The sequence below is a fragment of the Pseudophryne corroboree genome, unplaced genomic scaffold (assembly GCF_028390025.1).
Source record: "Pseudophryne corroboree isolate aPseCor3 unplaced genomic scaffold, aPseCor3.hap2 scaffold_512, whole genome shotgun sequence".
In the NCBI taxonomy this organism is placed as follows: domain Eukaryota; kingdom Metazoa; phylum Chordata; class Amphibia; order Anura; family Myobatrachidae; genus Pseudophryne; species Pseudophryne corroboree.
Genome location: NW_026970116.1, coordinates 230,685 through 247,804, shown reverse-complemented (window position 1 = coordinate 247,804; position 17,120 = coordinate 230,685). Strand labels below are relative to the sequence as shown.

General features: G+C 46.8%; 7 non-coding genes and 2 pseudogenes across 7 annotated transcripts; 7 read left to right on the top strand and 2 right to left on the bottom strand.

The window, feature by feature from the left end:
- The first annotated feature begins 1,709 nt into the window (after positions 1-1,709).
- Positions 1,710-1,873, top strand: LOC135031182 (U1 spliceosomal RNA). The gene has a single exon (XR_010227019.1). It is a non-coding gene; the product is annotated as a U1 spliceosomal RNA (small nuclear RNA).
- A 152-nt stretch (positions 1,874-2,025) lies between these two features.
- Positions 2,026-2,167, top strand: LOC135031101 (U1 spliceosomal RNA; annotated as a pseudogene).
- Positions 2,168-2,858: 691 nt separating this feature from the next.
- On the top strand, positions 2,859-3,022 carry LOC135031170 (U1 spliceosomal RNA). The gene has a single exon (XR_010227012.1). It is a non-coding gene; the product is annotated as a U1 spliceosomal RNA (small nuclear RNA).
- Positions 3,023-3,174: 152 nt separating this feature from the next.
- LOC135031137 (U1 spliceosomal RNA) lies at positions 3,175-3,337 on the top strand. The gene has a single exon (XR_010226992.1). It is a non-coding gene; the product is annotated as a U1 spliceosomal RNA (small nuclear RNA).
- A 674-nt stretch (positions 3,338-4,011) lies between these two features.
- On the top strand, positions 4,012-4,175 carry LOC135031036 (U1 spliceosomal RNA). The gene has a single exon (XR_010226906.1). It is a non-coding gene; the product is annotated as a U1 spliceosomal RNA (small nuclear RNA).
- A 152-nt stretch (positions 4,176-4,327) lies between these two features.
- On the top strand, positions 4,328-4,490 carry LOC135031080 (U1 spliceosomal RNA). Its single transcript, XR_010226949.1, has one exon. It is a non-coding gene; the product is annotated as a U1 spliceosomal RNA (small nuclear RNA).
- A 654-nt stretch (positions 4,491-5,144) lies between these two features.
- On the top strand, positions 5,145-5,308 carry LOC135031261 (U1 spliceosomal RNA). Its single transcript, XR_010227095.1, has one exon. It is a non-coding gene; the product is annotated as a U1 spliceosomal RNA (small nuclear RNA).
- Positions 5,309-15,170: 9,862 nt separating this feature from the next.
- Positions 15,171-15,333, bottom strand: LOC135031107 (U1 spliceosomal RNA). Its single transcript, XR_010226969.1, has one exon. It is a non-coding gene; the product is annotated as a U1 spliceosomal RNA (small nuclear RNA).
- A 152-nt stretch (positions 15,334-15,485) lies between these two features.
- LOC135031175 (U1 spliceosomal RNA) lies at positions 15,486-15,636 on the bottom strand (annotated as a pseudogene).
- Between the last annotated feature and the right edge of the window lie 1,484 nt (positions 15,637-17,120).

Here is a 17,120-nt window from a genome sequence, read left to right as displayed (position 1 = left end):
TAATAGGTGAAAAACCATTCCTACAAAGGTGTTAATCAGAGACTTGGCTTTGTGGACACTTTTCAGAGAGCAAATTTGTTAGCATAAACATAAAATCAGAAAATGAAGAGCTGTTTAATCACTCAATTGGACTTTTCTGCCAGCATATTTTTTTTTCTCTGCAACCCACTGCTAAATTGTGCTTCCTAGCTGTTTTTTTTATAAAATCACTTAATCAAATCTAACTCTGATTACATCAGAGAAGGCCAGGTACCCTACACCATAAGGGGGGTTTTTGAAATTTTGACTTGTCTACTTAAAGATCACCAAAATCTGATTACAAGGTCAATTACATCCCTGGGTGGGATTGAACCACCAACCTTTTGGTTAATAGCCAAACATGCTAACCGATTGCGCCACAGAGACACCTTGCAAAAGTCAATACTGACAAAGGCTAATAATCATTCATCTAGAACGTTTCCTAGAAAAACTTTAAAAAGTCAATAATCTGGAGAATTTTTGTAAGAAACACATTGGTACTTTCCCATGATGAGTGAGTGCTTCAGGATTTCTTGCACTTACATGGGCTATTAACCAAAAGGTTGGTGGTTCAATCCCACCCAGGGATGTAATTGACCTTGTCATCAGATTTTGGTGATCTTTAAGTAGACAAGTCAAAATTTCAAACCCCCTCTTATGGTGTAGGGTACCTGGCCTTCTCTGACGTAATCAGAGTTAGATTTAATTAAGTGATTTTATAAAAAACAGCTAGGAAGCACAATTTAGCAGTGGGTTGCAGAGAAAAAAATAACATTTTAAACCTACCGGTAATTTTTTTTTCTCGTAGTCCGTAGAGGATGATGGGGACTCCGTAAGGACCATGGGGGATAGACGGGCTCCGCAGCAGACATGGGCACTTTAAGAAAGACTTTAGATCTGGGTGTGCACTGGCTCCTCCCTCTATGCCCCTCCTCCATACCTCAGTTAGAGAAACTGTGCCCAGAGGAGACGGACAGTACGAGGAAAGGATTTTTGTTAATCCAAGGTCAAGATTCATACCAGCCACACCAATCACACCGTATAACTTGTGATATACTACCCAGTTAACAGTATGAAAACAACATAGCATCAGTCCAAGACCGATGAAAACTAACATATAACCCTTATGTAAGCAATAACTATATACAAGTCTTGCAGAAGTAGACCGCACTTGGGACGGGCACCCAGCATCCTCTACGGACTACGAGAAAAAGATTTACCGGTAGGTTTAAAATCTTATTTTCTCTTACGTCCTAGAGGATGCTGGGGACTCCGTAAGGACCATGGGGATTATACCAAAGCTCCCAAACGGGCAGGAGAGTGCGGATGACTCTGCAGCACCGATTGAGCAAACAGGAGGTCCTCCTCAGCCAGGGTATCAAACTTATAGAACTTTGCAAAGGTGTTTGAACCAACTTTGACCCACTGCTTGGATGACATCACCATATGCAAATCCATCTGCGGCAGGCCTTCCCCCAGGAATGCTTGCACTAGTTGTTGCATTTGGTTTGTTGTTTGGGGGTGCTTCAGTATTAGGCAGCCTTCTGCCCTCCCATGTTCATCTGAAAATATGTGTTCTCCCTGCAGTTGTTGTCCCCAGATGAGAGTTCCCTTGTGCTGCCTCAGTTGAATCTCCTTTACTTGACAGAGATGTGCCTGAGCAGCGGCCCTCCCCAGCCCTATCCCAAATCATACTTATTTTGCATAGGAGATACCATGGTCATGAAGATTGTTCTCCCAGGGTTAGGTTCATTCATTGCATTCTGGGTATGCTGACCCCTGTGATTTCCCCAAATGTGGGAAACTCAACTGCATTATTTGTGGTAGTGGGGGACTGTGTTTGTGCTTTCCTCTGGTCAGCTCTGGTAAAAGTCAGATTTCTTTGTCTCAGATCTTCCTCTAGCCTTGTTCTTCTTTCGAGAGTTCCCTTGTGCTGCCTCAGTTGGATCTCCTTCACTTGACAGGGGGGTGCCCGAGCAGCGACCCTCCCCAGCTCTAGCCCAACTCCTACTTACCTGCCAGGTGAGATACTATGATCATGAAGATGCTTCTCCCAGGGCAAGGCTCACCCATTGCACTCTGGGTGTGCTGCCCCTGCGATTTCCCCAAATGTGGGAAACTTGACTGCATAATTTGTGTTTCCCCTGGTCGGCTCTCATATAATTCAGATCTCTTTGTCTCAGGTCGCTCTCCAGCCTAGTTTGCTGTCTGTTTCCACTACTTTTTCTTGAGCCCCTCCCTTCTATACCCTTGTGCACTATCCTGACTTCTCCCGTCTGCTTACTTTGTGCCTTCCAACGCACAATGCAAACTACAGGTAGTGCTGCAGGGCCCACACCCTTTTACTTGCTTTACAGAGCAGCTCTGGAGCTGTTACAGTGCCCAGCTGCTGCAAGAAATCAGCTTGAATGCTCCAGGGGCTGGGGCATAGCCAACATGAGCCCCACACCGAAGGAGGGTGGAGGTGTTTAATGCGAACTAGGGGTCATCCAAGCGCCGCAAAAGGCCGCCATGCCCTGCACACCCCTTTATTCTTTTCATATGCAGACGAGGGTTGAAGCCAACTTTGACCCACTGCTTGGATGACATCACCATATTCAAATCCATCTGCTGCAGGCCTTCCCCCAGGAATGCTTGCACTAGTTGTTGCATTTGGTTTGTTGTTTGGGGGTGCTTCAGTATTAGGCAGCCTTCTGCCCTCCCATGTTCATCTGAAAATATGTGTTCTCCCTGCAGTTGTTGTCCCCAGATGAGAGTTCCCTTGTGCTGCCTCAGTTGAATCTCCTTTACTTGACAGAGATGTGCCTGAGCAGCGGCCCTCCCCAGCCCTATCCCAAATCATACTTATTTTGCATAGGAGATACCATGGTCATGAAGATTGTTCTCCCAGGGTTAGGTTCATTCATTGCATTCTGGGTATGCTGACCCCTGTGATTTCCCCAAATGTGGGAAACTCAACTGCATTATTTGTGGTAGTGGGGGACTGTGTTTGTGCTTTCCTCTGGTCAGCTATGGTAAAAGTCAGATTTCTTTGTCTCAGATCTTCCTCTAGCCTTGTTCTTCTTTCGAGAGTTCCCTTGTGCTGCCTCAGTTGGATCTCCTTCACTTGACAGGGATGTGCCCGAGCAGCGACCCTCCCCAGCTCTAGCCCAACTCCTACTTACCTGCCAGGTGAGATACTATGATCATGAAGGTGCTTTTCCCAGGGCAAGGCTCACCCATTGCACTCTGGGTGTGCTGCCCCTGCGATTTCCCCAAATGTGGGAAACTTGACTGCAGAATTTGTGTTTCCCCTGGTCGGCTCTCGTATAATTCAGATCTCTTTGTCACAGGTCTCTCTACAGCCTAGTTTGCTGTCTGTTTCCACTTCTTTTTTCTTGAGCCCCTCCCTTTTATACCCTTGTGCACTATCCTGACTTCTCCTCCTCTCTGCTTACTTTGTGCCTTCCAATGCACAATGCAAACTACAGGTAGTGCTGCAGGGCCCACACCCTTTTACTTGCCTTACAGAGCAGCTCTGGAGCTGTTACAGTGCCCAGCTGCTGCAAGAAATCAGCTTGAATGCTTCAGGGGCTGGGGCATGGCCAACATGAGACCAACACCGAAGGAGGGTGGGGGTGTTTAATGCAAACTAAGGGTCATCCAAGCGCCGCAAAAGGCCGCCATGCCCTGCACGCCCCTTTTCTCTTTTCATATGCAGACGAGGGTTGAAGCCAACTTTGACCCACTGCTTGGATGACATCACCATATGCAAATCCATCTGCGGCAGGCCTTCCCCCAGGAATGCTTGCACTAGTTGTTGCATTTGGTTTGTTGTTTGGGGGTGCTTCAGTATTAGGCAGCGTTCTGCCCTCCCATGTTCATCTGAAAATATGTGTTCTCCCTGCAGTTGTTGTCCCCAGATGAGAGTTCCCTTGTGCTGCCTCAGTTGAATCTCCTTTACTTGACAGAGATGTGCCTGAGCAGCGGCCCTCCCCAGCCCTATCCCAAATCATACTTATTTTGCATAGGAGATACCATGGTCATGAAGATTATTCTCCCAGGGTGAGGTTCATTCATTGCATTCTGGGTATGCTGACCCCTGCGATTTCCCCAAATGTGGGTAACTCGACTGCATTATTTGTGGTAGTGGGGGACTGTGTTTGTGTTTTCCTCTGGTCAGCTCTGGTAAAAGTCAGATTTCTTTGTTTCAGATCTTCCTCTAGCCTTGTTCTTCTTTCGAGAGTTCCCTTGTGCTGCCTCAGTTGGATCTCCTTCACTTGACAGGGGGGTGCCCGAGCAGCGACCCTCCCCAGCTCAAGCCCAACACCTACTTACCTGCCAGGTGAGATACTATGATCATGAAGGTGCTTCTCCCAGGGCAAGGCTCACCCATTGCACTCTGGGTGTGCTGCCCCTGCGATTTCCCCAAATGTGGGAAACTTGACTGCATAATTTGTGTTTCCCCTGGTCGGCTCTCGTATAATTCAGATCTCTTTGTCTCAGGTCTCTCTCCAGCCTAGTTTGCTGTCTGTTTCCACTTCTTTTTTCTTGAGCCCCTCCCTTTTATACCCTTGTGTACTATCCTGACTTCTCCTCCTGTCTGCTTACTTTGTGCCTTCCAATGCACAATGCAAACTACACACCCTTTTACTTGCCTTACAGAGCAGCTCTGGAGCTGTTACAGTGCCAAGCTGCTGTAAGAAATCAGCTTGAATGCTTCAGGGGCTGGGGCATTGTCAACATGAGCCCCACACCGTAGGAGGGTGGGGGTGTTTAATGCGAACTAAGGGTCATCCAAGTGCCGCAAAAGGCCGCCATGCCCTGCATACCCCTTTTCTCTTTTCATATGCAGATGAGGGTTCCAGCCAACTTTGGCCCACTGCTTGGATGACATCACCGTATGCAAATCCGTCTTCTGCAGAACTTCCCCCTGGAATGCTTGTACTAGTTGTTGCATTTGGTTTGTTGTTTGGGGTGCTTCAGTATTAGGCAGCCTTCTGCCCTCCCATGTTCATCTGAAAATATGTGTTCTCCCTGCAGTTGTTGTCCCCAGATGAGAGTTCCCTTGTGCTGACTCAGTTGAATCTCCTATACTTGACAGAGATGTGCCTGAGCAGCTGCCCTCCCCAGCCCTATCCCAAATCATACTTATTTTGCATAGGCGATACCATGGTCATGAAGATTGTTCTCCCAGGGTGAGGTTCATTCATTGCATTCTGGGTATGCTGACCCCTGTGATTTCCCCAAATGTGGGAAACTCGACTGCATTATTTGTGGTAGTGGGGGACTGTGTTTGTGCTTTCCTCTGGTCAGCTCTGGTAAAAGTCAGATTTCTTTGTCTCAGATCTTCCTCTAGCCTTGTTCTTCTTTCGAGAGTTCCCTTGTGCTGCCTCAGTTGGATCTCCTTCACTTGACAGGGGGTGCCCGAGCAGCAATCCTCCACAGCTCTGGCCCAACTCCTACTTACCTGCCAGGTGAGATACTATGATCTTCACTGTTAGGGCAATCAGGATGTGGAATTCCCTGCCAGGGAAGGTGGTAATGGCGGACTCTGTAATTGGATTTAAAAAAGGAATGGATACATTTCTGAATGAAAAAGCTATCCAAGGTTATAATACTTAAAATATCAACATGGTTAATCCGGGGGTAACATGAGTTGTAGTAGCTAACTTGTCATAAAACATTATTCAGCAAGTATGTAGAATCATCACAACTTAAAACAGGTTGAACACGATGGGCAATTTGCCTCTATTCAACCTCAAAAACTATGTTACTATATGTTACTATATTACTATGTTACTGTAGTATACAGAACACCACAATGCAATGAGCAGTGATAGTGAGCACTGATGAGGATACTAGAACTGACACTGAGCAGCAAGATGCAGCACTGGACTATTAGTAATGTACTGTAGTATGCTGAGCACCACAATGCAGCACAAGACAATGAGCAGTGATACTGAGCACTGATGAGGATACTACTGAGAACTGACACTGAGCAGGAGAGACACACTACTAGTATTACTGAGCAGCAATAAGTAACCACTGATACTGAGCACTGATATTGAGATTTCCACTGAGAGAACATAGCCACGTCCTCTCCGCTCTCTCTTCAATGCACGAGTAAAAATGGCGGCAACGCGCAGCTCTTTATATGGAATCCGAATCTCGCGAGAATCCGACAGCGGGATGATGACATTTTCCCTTGTTCAGGTTTTCCGAGTCAGGCGGGAACAACCGAGCCTGCCTCGGACCAGTGTAAACCACGTGGAGTTCGTGGGGAATTCGGTTCTCGGAGAACCGAACCCGCTCCTCTCTACCTTATACCCATCAATTTTTTTTATTTTCAATCTAAGCCCCTGCAGTTTTCTGTAAGCATCTGCTTTGCTATGATGATCAACAAGTCACAAGGGCAAACACTCAGGGCTTGAGGCGTAGATCTTAGGACCAGCTGCTACAAGCATGGCAGAGGTGTCACTATCACTGGTGACACCCAGAGAGGTGGCGAGGGAGATTGTAATGCAGTGCGCGCAGATAAGCAGCGCAATGGTAAAAAGGAGGCATGGTTTGATAGGTAGGGGCGTGGCCTGGTGGCCTGAATCTACATTTTGTTGCTCCGGGTGTCCCGGGGGTTGGGGGCTGCACCGGGGACTAGTGTGTGAGCGGTGCTGGCTCCTGCACAGTGACAGGGCATGGCCACTAGAGATGTGCACCAGAAATTTTTCGGGTTTTGTGTTTTGGTTTTGGGTTCGGTTCCGCGGCCGTGTTTTGGGTTCGAACGCGTTTTGGCTAAACCTCACCGAATTTTTTTTGTCGGATTCGGGTGTGTTTTGGATTCGGGTGTTTTTTTCAAAAAAACCCTAAAAAACAGCTTAAATCATAAAATTTGGGAGTCATTTTGATCCCAAAGTATTATTAACCTCAATAACCATAATTTCCACTCATTTTCAGTCTATTCTTAACACCTCACACCTCACAATATTATTTTTAGTCCTAAAATTTGCACCGAGGTCGCTGGATGACTAAGCTCAGCGACCCAAGTGGCCGATACAAACACCTGGCCCATCTAGGAGTGGCACTGCAGTGTCACGCAGGATGGCCCTTCCAAAAAACACTCCCCAAACAGCACATGACGCAAAGAAAAAAAGAGGCGCAATGAGGTAGCTGTGTGACTAAGCTCAGCGACCCAAGTGGCCAACACAAACACCTGGCCCATCTAGGAGTGGCACTGCAGTGTCACGCAGGATGGCCCTTCCAAAAACACTCCCCAAACAGCACATGACGCAAAGAAAAAAAGAGGCGCAATGAGGTAGCTGTGTGACTAAGCTCAGCGACCCAAGTGGCCGACACAAACACCTTGCCCATCTAGGAGTGGCACTGCAGTGTCACGCAGGATGGCCCTTCCAAAAAACACTCCCCAAACAGCACATGACGCAAAGAAAAAAAGAGGCGCAATGAGGTAGCTGTGTGACTAAACTCAGCGACCCAAGTGGCCGACACAAACACCTGGCCCATCTAGGAGTGTCACTGCAGTGTCACGCAGGATGGCCCTTCCAAAAAACACTCCCCAAACAGCACATGATGCAAAGAAAAAAAGAGGCGCAATGAGGTAGCTGCGTGACTAAGCTCAGCGACCCTAATGGCCGACACAAACACCTGGCCCATCTAGGAGTGGCACTGCAGTGTCACGCAGGATGGCCCTTCCAAAAAACACTCCCCAAACAGCACATGACGCAAAGAAAAATGAAAGAAAAAAGAGGTGCAAGATGGAATTGTCCTTGGGCCCTCCCACCCACCCTTATGTTGTATAAACAGGACATGCACACTTTAACCAACTCATCATTTCAGTGACAGGGTCTGCCACACGACTGTGACTGATATGACGGGTTGGTTTGGACCCCCACCAAAAAAGAAGCAATTAATCTCTCCTTGCACAAACTGGCTCTACAGAGGCAAGATGTCCACCTCATCATCATCCTCCGATTCATCACCGTGTACATCCCCCTCCTCACAGATTATCAATTCGTCCCCACTGGAATCCACCATCTCAGCTCCCTGTGTACTTTGTGGAGGCAATTGCTGCTGGTCAATGTCTCCACGGAGCAATTGATTATAATTCATTTTAATGAACATCATCTTCTCCACATTTTCTGGAAGTAACCTCGTACGCCGATTGCTGACAAGGTGAGCGGCGGCACTAAACACTCTTTCGGAGTACACACTTGTGGGAGGGCAATTTAGGTAGAATAAAGCCAGTTTGTGCAAGGGCCTCCAAATTGCCTCTTTTTCCTGCCAGTATACGTACTGACTGTCTGACGTGCCTACTTGGATGCGGTCACTCATATAATCCTCCACCATTCTTTCAATGGTGAGAGAATCATATGCAGTGACAGTAGACGACATGTCCGTAATCGTTGGCAGGTCCTTCAGTCCGGACCAGATGTCAGCATCAGCAGTCGCTCCAGACTGCCCTGCATCACCGCCAGCGGGTGGGCTCGGAATTCTGAGCCTTTTCCTCGCACCCCCAATTGCGGGAGAATGTGAAGGAGGAGATGTTGACCGATCAAGTTCTACTTGACTTGATAATTTTCTCACCAGCAGGTCTTTGAACCCCTGCAGACTTGTGTCTGCCGGAAAGAGAGATACAACGTAGGTTTTAAATCTAGGATCGAGCACGGTGGCCAAAATGTAGTGCTCTGATTTCAACAGATTGACCACCCGTGAATCCTGGTTAAGCGAATGAAGGGCTCCATCCACAAGTCCCACATGCCTAGCGGAATCGCTCTGTCTTAGCTCCTCCTTCAATGTCTCCAGCTTCTTCTGCAAAAGCCTGATGACGGGAATGACCTGACTCAGGCTGGCAGTGTCTGAACTGACTTCACGTGTGGCAAGTTCAAAAGGTTTCAGAACCTTGCACAACGTTGAAATCATTCTCCACTGCGCTTGAGACAGGTGCATTCCACCTCCTATATCGTGGTCAGATGTATAGGCTTGAATGGCCTTTTGCTGCTCCTCCATCCTCTGAAGCATATAGAGGGTTGAATTCCACCTCGTTACCACTTCTTGCTTCAGATGATGGCAGGGCAGGTTCAGGCGTTTTTGGTGTTGCTCCAGTCTTCTGTACGTGGTGCCTGTACGCAGAAAGTGTCCCGCAATTCTTCTGGCCACCGACAGCATCTCTTGCACGCCCCTGTCGTTTTTTAAATAATTCTGCACCACCAAATTCAAGGTATGTGCAAAACATGGGACGTGCTGGAATTTGCCCAGATATAATGCACGCACAATATTGCTGGCGTTGTCCGATGCCACAAATCCACAGGAGAGTCCAATTGGGGTAAGCCATTCTGCGATGATCTTCCTCAGTTGCGGTAAGAGGTTTTCAGCTGTGTGCGTATTCTGGAAAGCGGTGATACAAAGCGTAGCCTGCCTAGGAAAGAGTTGGCGTTTGCGAGATGCTGCTACTGGTGCCGCTGCTGCTGTTCTTGCGGCGGGAGTCAATACATCTACCCAGTGGGCTGTCACAGTCATATAGTCCTGAGTCTGCCCTGCCCCACTTGTCCACATGTCCGTGGTTAAGTGGACATTGGGTACAACTGCATTTTTTAGGACACTGGTGAGTCTTTTTCTGAGGTCTGTGTACATTTTCGGTATCGCCTGCCTAGAGAAATGGAACCTAGATGGTATTTGGTACCGGGGACACAGTACCTCAATCAAGTCTATAGTTGGCTCTGAAGTAATGATGGATACCGGAACCACGTTTCTCACCGCCCAGGATGCCAAGGCCTCAGTTATCTGGGATGACCATCGACTCCCAGCAGCAACAACAGCAGCGCCAGCAGCAGTAGGCGTTACACTCAAGGATGCATCGGAGGAATCCCAGGCAGGAGAGAACTCGTCAGAATTGCCAGTGACATGGCCTGCAGGACTATTGGCATTCCTGGGGAAGGAGGAAATTGACACTGAGGGAGTTGGTGGGGTGGTTTGCGTGAGCTTGGTTACAAGAGGAAGGGATTTACTGGTTAGTGGACTGCTTCCGCTGTCACCCAAAGTTTTTGAACTTGTCACTGACTTATGATGAATGCGCTGCAGGTGACGTATAAGGGAGGATGTTCCCGAGGTGGTTAACGTCCTTACCCCTACTTATTACAGCTTGACAAAGGCAACACACGGCTTGACACCTGTTGTTCGCATTTCTGTTGAAATACTTCCACACCGAAGAGCTGATTTTTTTGGTATTTTCACCAGGCATGTCAATGGCCATATTCCTCCCACGGACAACAGGTGTCTCTCCGGGTGCCTGACTTAAACAAACCACCTCACCATCAGAATCCTCCTTGTCAATTTCCTCCCCAGCGCCAGCAACACCCATATCCTCCTCATCCTGGTGTACTTCAACACTGACATCTTCAATCTGACTATCAGGAACTGGACTGTGGGTGCTCCTTCCAGCACTTGCAGGGGGTGTTGGGAAGGTCAGGCATCGCAACCGACACAATTGGACTCTCCTTGTGGATTTGTGATTTTGAAGAACGCACAGTTCTTTGCTGTGCTTTTGCCAGCTTAAGTCTTTTAATTTTTCTAGCGAGAGGCTGAGTGCTTCCATCCTCATGTGAAGCTGAACCACTAGCCATGAACATAGGCCAGGGCCTCAGCCGTTCCTTGCCACTCCGTGTGGTAAACGGCATATTGGCAAGTTTACGCTTCTCCTCCGACGATTTTTATTTAGATTTTTGAGTCCTTTTTTTACTGATCTTTTGTGTTTTGGATTTTACATGCTCTGTACTATGACATTGGGCATCGGCCTTGGCAGACGACGTTGATGGAATTTCATCTTCTCGGCCATGACTAGTGGCAGCAGCTTCAGCACGAGGTGGAAGTGGATCTTGATCTTTCCCTATTTTTGGAACCTCAACATTTTTGTTCTCCATATTTTAATAGGCACAACTAAAAGGCACCTCAGGTAAACAATGGAGATGGATGGATACTAGTATACTTATGGATGACGAGTGACTGACGACACAGAGGTAGCTACAGCCGTGGACTACCGTACTGCGTCTGCTAGTATAGAGATGATAATTAATGATATAAAAAAAAAATATATATAACTACTGTAGGTATATATAATATAATGACGGACCTGGTGGACACTGTCAGCAGACTGCTAAACTACTAGTATGAAGAAGATAGAAAAAAAACCCCACCACAGGTAGGTAGGTATACAATTATGGACGAGCACTGACGACACAGAGATAGCCACAGCCGTGGCCTACCATACTGCGTCTGCTAGTATAGAGATGATAATTAATGATATAAAAAAAATATATATAACTACTGTAGGTATATATAATATAATGACGGACCTGGTGGACACTGTCAGCAGACTGCTAAACTACTAGTATGAAGAAGATAGAAAAAAAACTCCACCACAGGTAGGTATACAATTATGGACGAGTGACGACACAGAGGTAGGTACAGCCGTGGACTACCGTACTGCGTCTGCTAGTATAGATAATATACTAAATATATTACTACTGTAGGTATATAATATAATGACGGACCTGGTGGACACTGTCAGCAGACTCCTAAACTACTAGTATGAAGAAGATAGAAAAAAAACCCCCACCACAGGTAGGTAGGTATACAATTATGGACGAGCACTGACGACACAGAGATAGCCACAGCCGTGGCCTACCGTACTGCGTCTGCTAGCATAGATAATATACTAAATATATTACTACTGTAGGTATATAATATAATGACGGACCTGGTGGACACTGTCAGCAGACTCCTAAACTACTAGTATGAAGAAGATAGAAAAAAAAAACCCCACCACAGGTTGGTATACAATTATGGACGAGTGACGACACAGAGGTAGGTACAGCTGTGGACTACCGTACTGCGTCTGCTAGTATAGATAATATACTAAATATATTACTACTGTAGGTATATAATATAATTACGGACCTGGTGGACACTGTCAGCAGACTCCTAAACTACTAGTATGAAGAAGATAGAAAAAAAACCCACCACAGTTAGGTATACAATTATGGACGAGTGACGACACAGAGGTAGGTACAGCCATGGACTACCGTACTGCGTCTGCTGGTATAGATAATATACTAAATATATTACTACTGTAGGTATATAATATAATGACGGACCTGGTGGACACTGTCAGCAGACTCCTAAACTACTAGTATGAAGAAGATAGAAAAAAACCCCACCACAGGTAGGTATACAATTATGGACGAGCACTGACGACACAGAGATAGCCACAGCCGTGGACTACCGTACTGCGTCTGCTAGTATAGATAATATAATAAATATATTACTACTGTAGGTATATAATATAATGATGGACCTGGTGGACACTGTCAGCAGACTCCTAAACTACTAGTATGAAGAAGATAGAAAAAAAAAACCCACCACAGGTAGGTAGGTATACAATTATGGACGAGCACTGACGACACAGAGATAGCCACAGCCGTGGACTACCGTACTGCGTCTGCTAATATAGAGATGATAAAGATGATAGAGATGAAAAAAAAAATATAACACTACTGCAGGTAAATATTTATATAATATAATGTATGACGGACCTGCTGGACACTGTCAGCAGAATGCGTTTATAGAATAAAAAAAAAAAACACCACAGGAGTGTTTAACTTTTTCAGGCAGACAATATACTGGTGGTCACACTGGCAGCAAAAGTGTGCACTGTACTCCTGCTATAACTGCTCCCCAGTCTCCCCCACAATTAAGCTGTGTGAGCAGTGAGCACTCAGCACAGTCAGATATACATAGATGATATATCATGCAGCACACTGAGGCTGAGCACAGATATGGTATGTGTATCGTTTTTTTTCAGGCAGAGAACGGATTATAAATAATAAAACTGGTGGTCACTATCAGCAAAACTCTGCACTACTGAGTACTCCTGACAAGTTCAACTGCTCCCCAAATTAGTAGTAAATCAAATGTCACTCGTCTCTATCTTCTAATCTAAACGGAGAGGACCCCAGCCACGTTCTCTCCCTATCAATCTCAATGCACGTGTGAAAATGGCGGCAACGCGCGGCTCCTTATATAGAATCCGAGTCTCGTGAGAATCCGACAGCGGGATGATGACGTTCGGGCGCGCTCGGGTTAACCGAGCAAGGCGGGAGGATCCGAGTCTGCTCGGACCCGTGCAAAAAAGGGTGAAGTTCGGGCGGGTTCGGATTCCGAGGAACCGAACCCGCTCATCTCTAATGGCCACCCAGCATGACGCCTCCCTTCTTGACCATGCTGTAATTGCAGTCGCACTGCAGTTCAGCGTGATCATAAAAAATGGTGTAGCCTCCTGCTGGTACAGACTGTATGTGCGCGCAGGAAGCCGCCACCATTTTTGTGATCACAGCGGCTGAATGTGATGTCATACAGCTGCTGTGACCACGCCCCCTGTGTCTCCTCCATTGCAGACCCCATTTTGAAGCCTTGCCCCCGCACCGCTCCATCCCTGACTTGGAAATGGAGTGTTGCTGACCCCCCTCTCCCCCCCCTGCCCCGATTGACAGGCAGAGGCGATCGCATTCTCTGCGGGGTGCCGCAGAAAATGCAGGCACATGCGTATGCTCTTAGCAATTTTTGCAGTTGGATAGCTTATTGTGATTGCAATCCAAACTGAATCAGGCCCCATTACCTATCACAATGTGCTGCGGGCAGTACAAAATTGGTTTAATATAGGAGAAAAACCCCCAGACCTGTGCTCCTTAACTGTACCTGGTTTCTAGTGGAGCGGCTGCCCAATAATCAGTGTCCACACCAGTGCGCACACGGTCCACCCCCTACGGCCATGCTCCCCTTCATCAGCGGCCTCGTGATCCGGAAGGGCGGTGTGTGTGTGACTGACCTTAGGAAGAAACCGGAGCCTCCGCTGCAGTGACCCAGCAACCAGGGCACGGGAGTATACAGCGCCGCTGGGAGTGATGAAGCTGCAGTAAAGATGTCTATTAGACCTAGCCTGCTGCAGCCCTTGTAGATTCTCATAAAACAAGTTCTTCTTTTCTTGTCAAAATTAATAGCTAAGAATAGGCTGCCTGAGGCAGGCCCCTGTTAAGTGGCCTGCTACTGAAGGCACCAACTACAAACTGAGCTCCCTGTTCATGGAAGCGGGGTTATAGAGGAGGATGCGCTGAGCATCTTGGGAACAGTCAAAAGCTTTGAGCCGGTTGGTGCCTCAGATCAAGATCCTACTCTACACCCCAATGTGAATCCTTGTGGGGTCCAGTGTACCCCACAGAAGAAATTAATGTGTCACACCCATTGGCAGCAACCTTAGAATAGCTGCTGACGGGCACAATTGAGAAAGGAAGGGGGGGGGGACATTTGAATCCAGCACATAGATGCAATTCAAATATGTAATTTGTACCTTCCTATTTTAAAATATAATGGATGAACCTCACCCTGTGAGAACAATCTTCATGATCAAGAGATCTCATATGCAAAATAAGTATGAGTTGGGATAGGGCTGGGGAGGGTGGCTGCTCGGGCAGCCCCTCCCCCGTCAAGTTAAGGAGATTCAACTGAGGAAGCACAAGGGAACTCTCGTCTGGGGACAACAACTGCAGGGAGACCACATCTTTTCAGATGAACATGGGAGGGCGGAAGGCTGCCTAATACTGAAGCACCATCAAATACCAAACCATATGCAACAACTAGTACAAGCATTCCTGGGGGAAGGTCTGCAGCAGACGGATTTGCATACGGTGATGTCATCCAAGCAGTGGGCCAAAGTTGGCTGGAACCCTCATCTGCATATAAAAAGAGAAAAGGGGCATGCAGGGCATGGCGGCCTTTTGCAGTGCTTGGATGACCCCTAGTTCGCATTAAACAACCCCACCCTCCTTTGGTGTGGGGCTCATGTTGGCTATGCCCCAGCCCCTGAAGCATTCAAGCTGATTTCTTGCAGCAGCTGGGCACTGTAACAGCTCCAGAGCTGCTCTGTAAGGCAACTAAAAGGGTGTGGGCCCTGCAGCACTACCTGTAGTTCGCATTGTGCGTTGGAAGGCACAAAGTAAGCAGACGGGAGAAGTCAGGATAGTGCGCAAGGGCATAGAAGGGAGCGGCTCCAGAAAAGAGAAGTGGAAACAGACAGCAAACTAGGCTGGAGAGAGACCTGAGACAAAGAGATCTGAATTATACGAGAGCCGACCAGGGGAAACACAAATTATGCAATCAAGTTTCCCACATTTGGGGAAATTGCAGGAGCAGCACACCCAGAGTGCAATGGGTGAGCCTTGCCCTGGGAGAAGCACCTTCATGATCATAGTATCTCACCTGGCAGGTAAGTAGGAGTTGGGCTAGAGCTGGGGAGGGTCACTGCTCGGGCACCCCCCTGTCAAGTGAAGGAGATCCAACTGAGGCAGCACAAGGGAACTCTCGAAAGAAGAACAAGGCTAGAGGAATATCTGAGACAAAGAAATCTGACTTTTACCAGAGCTGACCAGAGGAAAGCACAAACACAGTCCCCCACTACCACAAATAATGCAGTCGAGTTTCCCACATTTGGGGAAATCACAGGGGTCAGCATACCCAGAATGCAATGAATGAACCTCACCCTGGGAGAACAATCTTCATGACCATGGTAATAAGTATGATTTGGGATAGGGCTGGGGAGGGCCGCTGCTCAGGCACATCTCTGTCAAGTAAAGGAGATTCAACTGAGGCAGCACAAGGGAACTCTCATCTGGGGACAACAACTGCAGGGAGAACACATATTTTCAGATGAACATGGGAGGGCAGAAGGCTGCCTAATACTGAAGCACCCCCAAACAACAAACCAAATGCAACAACTAGTAAAAGCATTCCTGGGTGAAGGTCTGCAGAAGACGGATTTGCATACGGTGATGTCATCCAAGCAGTGGGCCAAAGTTGGCTGGAACCCTCATCTGCATATGAAAAGAGAAAAGGGTTATGCAGGGCATGGCGGCCTTTTGCGGTGCTTGGATGACCCCTAGTTCACATTAAACACCTCCACCCTCCTTCGGTGTGGGGCTCATGTTGGCTATGCCCCAGCCCCTGAAGCATTCAAGCTGATTTCTTGCCGCAGCTGGGCACTGTAACAGCTCCAGAGTTGCTCTGTAAGGCATGTAAAACACAGTCCCCCACTACAACCAGGAAACATTAACGCCACTGCATCCTTGCTGCTTTCTCATGTGGAAGTCTATTTAATGTGAAAACAAGGTGATATCTAATTAGCACACAGAAAAGAAAATTAAGTGAATTTTTGAAAGAAAACAATACTGTTAATATACTATTAAAACAAATTAAAATGGTAAAAGTTATTGTACTTTAAGTAAAAATAAAAGAGCAAAAATATCAATCCCAGTTTTGGATTACTTTAATTAACAAAAAAAATGCATATAGCAGAGGATAGTTTCAATCTGTCTACCTCTGGGTTATGGGCCCAGCATGCTTCCATTGCAGTACTCTGCTGCACATGTAAGTGCAAGAGATCCTGAAGCACTCACTCATCATGGGAAAGTACCAATGTGTTTCTTCATTGGTTGATGGCAGAAACATCTTACAAAAACACTCCAGATTATTGACTTTTTAAAGTTTTTCTAGGAAACGTTCTAGATGATTGTTTATTAGCCTTTGTCTGGATTTTTCTGCCAGCATATTTCTTTTTCTCTGCAACCCACTGCTAAATTGTGCTTCCTAGCTGTTTTTATAAAATCACTGAATCAAATTTAACTCTGATTACATCAGAGAAGGCCAGGTACCCTACACCATAACAGGGGGTTTGAAATTTTGACTTGTCTACTTAAAGATCACCAAAATCTGATAACAAGGTCAATTAAGTCCCTGGGTGGGATTGAACCACCAACCTTTTGGTTAATAGCCTTACACACTAACTGATTGCGCCACAGCGACACTTTGCAAAAGTCCATACTGACAAAGGCTAATAAGCATTCATCTAGAACGATTCCTAGAAACATTTTAAAAAGTCAATAATGTGGAGAGTTTTTGTAAGATGTTTCTTCCATCAACCAATGAAGAAACACATTGGTACTTTCCCATGATGAGTGAGTGCTTCAGGATCTTTTGCACTTACATGTGCAGCAGAGTACTGTAAT